Below are 6,786 nucleotides of genomic sequence, written 5' to 3'. Positions count from 1 at the left end.
TGTTAAAAAAAATTAACGATAATTTTTAATAAGTAATTTTATTAATATAAAGACATAAATAAAGTGATTTTATTGATTTATTATTAAATTTAATGATTTTACTAAATAAATTTTTTAAAGTTGATTAATCTTTTAAAATATTAACCATCGATAACTACATAAATTTACCAGGTAATTTTATTTAAATATTCAAACTATCATATATTTCAATTGAACACGTGAACATATAATAAAACGATCTTATTAGACACTTTCGACCCATAATTTGAATTACTTTTTTTTCCCCACATATTCACAAAAGTGCTCATCAATTAAAACATACAACACACATTAATAATTTAAAAATGTCCCACTTGTATACCTTTTTTTTAATAGGGGGTGGAGGGGTAATGTAGAGTGTAGACACAAATAAATTATTATTAAAAAATTATCATACATTTTTATAGTCCTTCTAAGGGAAGCTTTTCAAAAGTTAACACAGTAAATATCATTATCTAAAAAGCTTCTTTGACACAATTTAAGAGTCAAAACAAACCTTTAAATAAGCCTCACTTCATCACATTCTACATAAATTGAACACCTAAACATCTTCTCAATTCTATCAATAATATCTTCTTGCAACTTAGTCTTCTGATATTCGAGATTCACTAGACTGACTAATCTAAATTTGTATCAAGTTTTGTCTGTCAATCAAGGGATAAAAAACTCCTAGTCAAAAAGTTATTTATTCTGAAAGCACGAACTCGAGATATCATTTTCAAATATGTTGAGTTCCACATTTGAGATGATCTTTATGGCTTCTTCCAATTCTCACATTATATTTTGTTTTTGCAATTTTATAATAGCTATTCTCCTTGTAAGTGGCTTTCAATCTAGTTCACAAGATAACACTACCAATATTCTTGATCATGACATGTCCAAGAGAAAAGAAGTACAAGGCAATCCCAAGGCTACAAATTTTCACAAAGGTATGAATGACACATCGACCATAGAAGTACTCGTGGATATAAATCAAGCCAACAAAAGTGAAACATACGACAATGTTTCTTGTGTTCAATATCACGAGTCTATTTATTTTAAACAGTCTCATCATCAAGAGACGAATTTTAAGTTTGAGAATGTAGATGGAGCAAGTGCTAGTGGTACAATTGATAGAAAAATGGACACACATGTCATATCGAATGACATATCGATCATAGAAGTACTCAAGGAGGTAAATCAAGACAACAAAAATGAAGCATACGATAATGCTACTCATTCTCAACATCATGAGACTGATAATAATAAACAATCTCTTCATCAAAACACGAGTTTCGAGTGTGAAAATGTAGAAGAGGCGAGTGTTAATATTACAATTGACACAAAAATAAATTTGGCAAAACCAAGAAAAGAGACATATGACAACAATTTTGAGATAAGTGATGAGAAAGAAGAGGATGAATTAAGGAAAAGAATTGAAGATTTTATTGAGAAAATCAATAAGGGTTGGAGGGCAGAAAAATTAGGAATATGTTATCAAAGTCAATGAACTAGAAATTAGAAGATGAAATAGTTGTTATTTAATTGTGATTAACAATTTTGTAAGGAACACTTTATTATATTTTCTGTCTTAATTTACGTGATATTATTTGAATTTTAAAAAATAAATAATTGTTATATAATTTAAATATTTTGTATGGTTAGTTATTTTTGACTTTAAGTATGTAAATTTTATTTTAGAAACTTACACTATGTTTGGATCATTGTTATCCATTGTATTGTATTGTATCGTTACTATATCTCTAATGTTTGTTTTGATTGTTACTTAAAGTGTATTGTACTGTACTGTTAAATTTCGTTGTTTCATAACAATGGAAACCCCTATGGAAAAATCAGTTTGGTGTGTTCCCATTGTTACTTAATTTTTTTTTTCAATTATATTTTTACATAATATTTCAAAATACTATTTTACCCTTTACCTTAATTATTTAAACCTAGTCAAACCTTCTACCCTAGAATAATTAAGAATATTTAAGTAAATTTATAAATTACAATACAGTACGATACAAGCAAATCAAACAATTAGAATATTACTAAAAAAACAACAAACAATACAATTTAGTCAATCATTGTATTTACCAAACAATACAGTACAATAGAGTATAATATAATACAATACATTATGAAACAATTGATAACAACGATCCAAACAAAGTGTTAAAGGATTTTTTTTTTTTGCTACTATAAGAATGATGGGTATAATTGATTGTCAATTTATCATTAACTTTATTTTTTTGGGCCATGTCATGTATCATTAAATAATTGAACTTTTATGGAAGGTAGAATTCTTGACCTAACTTAATTAATTCATATTTTGAATTGTTTAATTTCTTTATTTGTAGCCAATCATATGACAAATTTTAGGCCAATAAACTTCTTGACATCAATATTTATAAGCAAGCTAATATTGAAAAAATAAAATAAGTGAAAATATTTGTAAAACATATCTCAAATTCATATAATAATATAAAATTCAAGCTTTTGAAATTCTATATGATATAGTCCAAAGACAGTTATACCCCAAGTAGTTGTTTATGTAAAAAATAATAGTCTCTTATATTTGAGGATCTTAAATATGCATTGAGCATTTTTTATTCTTTAAAAAAAAAAAATACCAAAATTAAAAATTATAATCTCCATCAAATATTTATGGAATTTATTCGGTTAGATTTAACAGAACTTTATAATCATAAACACCAGTAAAGTTTGATCAAAATCTAAAACATATAATACGAAAAATTGCACAGACATTAAAAAAATATTAAATAAAAATTAAACCTCAACAGAAATACCAAACTCTAAAATAATAATAAAACAATTGAAATTACAAAAAATCGTACACTCTACACAAGCTTTACCCCTACCTCGAACCCCATAGTTTTTATCTAAATTATACAAATATTTTAAAATAATATTTTTTTATTCCAATAAATAAATAAATTATAATTCTACTTGTATTTTTATTTAAAAAAATTATTTTTTCATCCTATCAACCACACCCTAATAATTTAAGAATGCCCCACATGGACAATCTTTGAAGATAGTGTAGACTCACATAAATTATTCAAAATTGTCCCAAATTTAATACTTCTTCCTAGGGAAGCTTTACATAAATAACACTAAAATATCATTAAACTTTATTTCTAAAAATATTGGTCCAAAAGCTTCTTTGGCACATTTTGAGAATCAAAACAAACCTTTGAAATAGCCTCACTTCATTACATTCTACTTAACTCAACACCTAAATATCTTCTCAATCCTATCAATATCTTCTTGCAACTTATTTGTTTTAATTTTTTTTTTGGTTCAATCTTCTGATATTCGAGATTTACTAGATTAACTAATTCAAATTCATATCAAAAGTATCCACCGAAGCGTAAAACACTTCTTGTCAAAAAGTCATTCATTCTCAAGGCTCAAACTCGAAATATCGTTTTCGATAATGTTGAGCTCCACATTTGAGTTGATATTTATTGCTTCTTCTAATTCTCATATTATATTTTGTTTGTGCAATTTTATCATAGCAATTATCCTACTTAGTGGCTTCCAATCTAGTTCACAAGATGATAACACCAACAATATTCTTGATCATGACATGTCGAAGAGAAAACAAGCACAAGGCAATCCCAAGGCTACACAATTTCATAAAGGTATGAATGATCTTGATTATCAAGTTAGAAAAATGGACACATGTGTCACATCACAAGAAATGCAAACATTTTCGATATCGAGTGATACATCGATTATAGAAGTACTCCGAGATATAAATCAAGACAAAAAAAGTGAAGCGTACAACGTTGATGCTAGTTGTCAATATCACGAGACTGCTAATTTTAACCCGTCTCATCATCGGGAGACGAATTCCAAGAGTGAAAATATAGAAGTTGATACAAAAATGGATACACGTGCCACATCAAAAGAAATGCATACAATTTCTATATCGACCAAAAAAGTACTCAAGGAGGTAAACCAAGACAATAAAAGTGAAGCATATGACGATGCTGCTCGATTATCATCAACACAATCTCTTCATCAAGACACGAATTTCAAGGGTGAGAATGTAGAAGAAACAAGTGCTAATGATACAAATGACACAAAAATATATTTAGCAAAAACAAAAAAGGAAAATTTTGAAGAAAATAATGAGGAAGAAGAGGATGAATTGAGAAAAAGGATTGAAGATTTTATTGAGAAGATTAATGAGGGTTGGAGGGCAGAAAAATTAGGAATATTATATCAAAGTCAAAAGAATAGTATGTCAAACAACAAACTTTTTTCTATAGTTTAGATGAAAAAAAATAATTAGTTATATATAACTCTGATTGACAATTTTGTAAGCTAAACTTTTATTACTCTCTTCGTCCCAATTTATGTGTAGTAATATTCAGATTTCAAAAAATAAACGAGGTTTTTCAAATTCTTGATTTTTAATATTTGTTAAATATTTTGAACTGTCAATTATTATGAGCATGAGTATTTTTATGTAGATATTGATCTAAATATATAAATTTTATTTCAAGAAACTTAAAATTTACATATATTTAAATTCTACGATTCTTAAAATCTATTACATAAATTGAGACAAATGGAGTATTTCTTTTCTTTCTTATTGAATTTTAAGTCCTAAATTGTAGTTGTTGGCATTATAATGGAAAAATGCTTAAGTTGATAAATAAAAAACAAAAGAAGCAATAATTGTTAGAAAATTCAAGAAATAATTATAGCAATGTGGGTATAATTAATTATCAATTTATCATTAAAGAATTGTAACTTTTATGAATGGTAGAACTCTTAACTAACATTAATCATGATTTATATGAACACAACGTGAATACATGTCAATGCTCATTTTAAATTGTTTTCTTTATTAAAATAATCATTGTGATGAATTTTTTATTACATAAAACATAAGTTAAATTTACATTTATATATATACATAAAAAAATATTTTTTTTTATATATACACATTATAATTTATTAATTATAATGTCGAGAAGATTCAGATGAACCCCTTAACTTCCTCTAGATCATCATTTATTCGTAAAGTTTCACAAATAGAATTCGATAAATATTTAATGAAAATTAACAATATTAACTTTTTTGACAAAATTAAAATATCAAAAAAGTCATAAACTTAGCTTTCACACCACACCTCACCATCAAAATTATCAAAATAATGTTTAAAAAAATGCTTAGTTGGCACATGAACTTTTTTTAAAAGTCAATGAAATTAGCCTTTAAAAAGGGGGCTTAAAATCCTAATCCATCACAATTATGATTTTATTAGTTATCCTATATATATTTTTTGTGTTTTCTACAATCATGTTGAGTTCAACATTTGAGTTATTCAATCAAGAAAATTCCATTAATTCTTTTGTTGCTTTCATTTTTTGCAATTTGATCATTGTTATTTTACTAATTAATAATAATTGTAGCTCAAAAATTAGTGACAACAAAATTGTTCCACTTCCCAAGAGTAATATTGTGAAAAATAATTGTTCTATTTTGAACAAGAACAATGGTTTAACACATACAATTGAAGCAACCACAAGTATAAAAGTGGTTGCAAGGGACATTGACAACAACCACAACGACGACGACGACGACGACGATGAGAGGAGGGATGATGAGGAAGAAGAAGAAGATGATGATGAGCTAACAAGAAAAGTTGAAGAATTTATTGAGAAGGTAAATAGATGTTGGAAAGAAGAGAAATTGAATGCATAATTTTGTAAGTTTTTTTTTTCTTTGATTTTTTGGTCAGGGAGAGGAATGTAGAATGGAGATATTCCGAGGTTGATTTCTCATATGATCAAATGATGTCCAGAGATAATAATTATTTCTAGCTGAGTAACGATATGAGAAATCAGCTCGAGTTCTTTGTTTTTACTCTTTTACTTTCATTTTATTGTGGATATATGTAATGGATATCAATATTACAAAATTTTCTTGATGAAAGAATCTCCAAGTTGTTTTTCTTTTTGTTCTAGAGGTTTGAAGTATTTTATCAATGTTATCTAAAACTTTTCAAAAATATCTATAGGTATGTATTCAATCATGCAAAATAGTGTATTTTTAAAATTTTTTGACATTTTTAAAGAGTTCAATTATAACCGAAGTTATATATTTTATGTTTCAATTAATTAATATATACAAAATAAACTTGATAAATAATTGAATCGCTTTACAAAATATTGCCACAATTCAAGCCTTATTAACTTCTATTGTTTGCTTTGATCTAACAGACTTTACGAACTCATTCCTTTGACTATGACATCGTTAAATTTAAAAACGTGCATGTCATGTAAACTTACTTAATATTATATAAACACTTCATATGTCTCTTTCTTTCTGATATAGGCGTCATAACTCATATGTACATCTTCTTTAGAAATTTATCAATCTAGAAGTCCGTCGATCTTTTTTTTAACCTTCCCTCTGTCATGGACCGTCAAACATATGATATTCTTTTTGTAATTTTTACATTAAGGGCATCTCCAACCCTATTCTCTATATGAAATAAAATGACATGGCCAACAAAGTGGCCTAATTCTAAGGAGCAAACTATTAGATGCATTCTTTCATTGTTATGACCTACTTTAAAGACTCAAAAATTGAAACCAAAAGCAAAAAATGCAATCCAATTCGATCATATTTTAATTGAATTTGGATTGTTATTTCTTCAACGGACAATTCCAACCAAAATTTTCATATCCAATCTGAACGACCTTAACGCCCGCCCGCCCG

Source organism: Solanum pennellii, chromosome 1, assembly GCF_001406875.1.
Source record: "Solanum pennellii chromosome 1, SPENNV200".
NCBI lineage: Eukaryota > Viridiplantae > Streptophyta > Magnoliopsida > Solanales > Solanaceae > Solanum > Solanum pennellii.
Note: the sequence above shows the minus strand (reverse complement) of the source record.